A 2,016-nucleotide genomic window follows, 5' to 3' on the forward strand; every position below is an offset into this window, starting at 1 on the left:
AGTGATTCTGGAGCTCAAGAAAATAAAGTCTGCCATTGTTTTCAGAAACTGATTTCATGATCCCAATCCTTGTATCTTCTCATATCTAGAAAAGTACTAAATCCCTTTATGGTAATCCAAGCTCCTCTTGACTAGTAGAAAACCTTTTGTAAGGTGCTTGATTGCACTGAACTCCCCCTTCACCAACATCTTATATGTTGACCTTCCCCCACTGCCTCTTTGGAATACTTCCTCAGAGCTGGCTGAGGTACTGCAGTCTCCCAGGCTGCAGTTCTCATTCTGCCCCAAATAAAACAACTCTCACCCTGTGCATCTTTTTAGTGGACAACATGTTCTCAAAAATTTTGTTTTTGTTTTTCCTAGAGGGAAGCTGTGCATTAGATCCTACAAAAGCATTTTGCCCTAGATCAATTTGGGACAATTTGTCTTTTACTCTGATTAAACACGTTTATATTCCTAAAATGTTTAGTATAGTTCTTGGTATATAGAAAACTCTAGAATTCTTCAAGAGGGAGAAAAAGAAGAGAAAAAGAGAAAAGAAAAGAAGAAAGAGAAAGCCATGTTTCTCTCTTTTAAGCCTTAGCTCTTCACTCTTGTTAAGGAAAAACTACTCGAAGTTTGGAAATAGGCTAAAAGGAATTATTGCATTTCTTTTTAATATTTGGGGGCATTGCCTAGCAGGTCTTATCAGTGATTATCCAATTCTTTAGAGGAGTGTACTTTTATTTCATTTATTATTTACTATTGACTAGAACATTTAAAAACTATGGGCTTCCCTGATAGCTCAGTTGGTAAAGTATCCACCTGCAATGCTGGAAGCTCCAGTTCCATTCCTGAGTCAGGAAGATCAGATGGCGGAGGGATAGGCTACCCACTCCAGTGTTCTTGGGCTTCACTTGCAGCTCAGCTGGTAAAGAATCTGCCCGCAATGCGGATTATCCAGTTCTTTAAAGGGGTGTACTTTTATTTCATTTATTATTTACTATTGATCAAAACACTTAAAAAGTATGTAATTAATTTGTAGAAGGCTGAGACTGAAACCGAGAAGGGCCATGTGGGGATCCCAGGCATGGAGATCTTTCTGATCCCCTTTTCTCGTAGCAAGACTCCTGCCTCCATCACCTTCCTTGATTTAGAAAGGGCTGATTTGAATAGTTGCTAATTAAGGGCTTCCTTGGTGATTCAGGACTTCCATGGTGGCTCAGATGGTAAAGCGTCTGCCTACAATGTGGGAGACCCGGGTTCAGAAATTCCTAGGTCGGGAAGATGTCCTGGAGAAACAAATGGCAACCCACTCCAGTATTCTTGCCTGGAAAATCCCATGGACGGAGGAGCCTGTAGGCTACAGTCCATGGGGTCACAAAGAGTCGGACACGACCGAGCGACTTCACTTTCACTTTGGTGATTCAGAGGTAAAGAATACCTTTGAGTCTTTTACTGTCTCTTGCATTGACAGGATTCTTTACACTAGCGCCACCTGGGAAACACAAAAACTTCCTTTTTCCCACACCGGGAGTCGAACCCGGGCCGCCTGGGTGAAAACCAGGAATCCTAACCGCTAGACCATGTGGGAGAAGACAAAGGAGGGGCGGCCAAGAAGCTACCTGCAGTAGGATGAAAGGGCCCAGAGACGTTCATCAAGTTCAGGAGAGTAACCACCCGATTGGAGGTTAAGGGAGTGCAAGCAGTTTCACACCCAATCTTGTCAAGTGGTGGTTTAGTCACTAAGTAGCGTCCAACTCTTGCGACACCATAGACTGTAGCCGGCCAGGGTCCTCTGTCCATGGGATTTTCTAGGCAAGAGTACCGGAGTGGGTTGCCATTTCCTTCAAAGACCCTACATTTGACCCACTGTTATGAAAACCATCATTAAGTTCTCTGGATTTGAGACACAGGTTTTCGAGGCAAAAGCCCCGTGTGTGTCTCCCTTCGCCCGGCAAAGCAATAAAGCTATTCTTTCCTGCTTCACCCAAAACTTATGTCTCTGGGATTTGATTCGGCAAGGGTGTACAGAGA

At 43.6% G+C, this 2,016-nt stretch overlaps 1 non-coding gene across 1 annotated transcript; it reads right to left on the reverse strand.

Moving 5' to 3' along the window:
• Positions 1 to 1,501: 1,501 nt before the first annotated feature.
• TRNAE-UUC (transfer RNA glutamic acid (anticodon UUC)) lies at positions 1,502 to 1,573 on the reverse strand. The gene has a single exon. It is a non-coding gene; the product is annotated as a tRNA-Glu (tRNA).
• Positions 1,574 to 2,016: the final 443 nt, after the last annotated feature.

This window comes from Bos javanicus, chromosome 2 (assembly GCF_032452875.1).
Source record: "Bos javanicus breed banteng chromosome 2, ARS-OSU_banteng_1.0, whole genome shotgun sequence".
In the NCBI taxonomy this organism is placed as follows: Eukaryota; Metazoa; Chordata; class Mammalia; order Artiodactyla; family Bovidae; genus Bos; species Bos javanicus.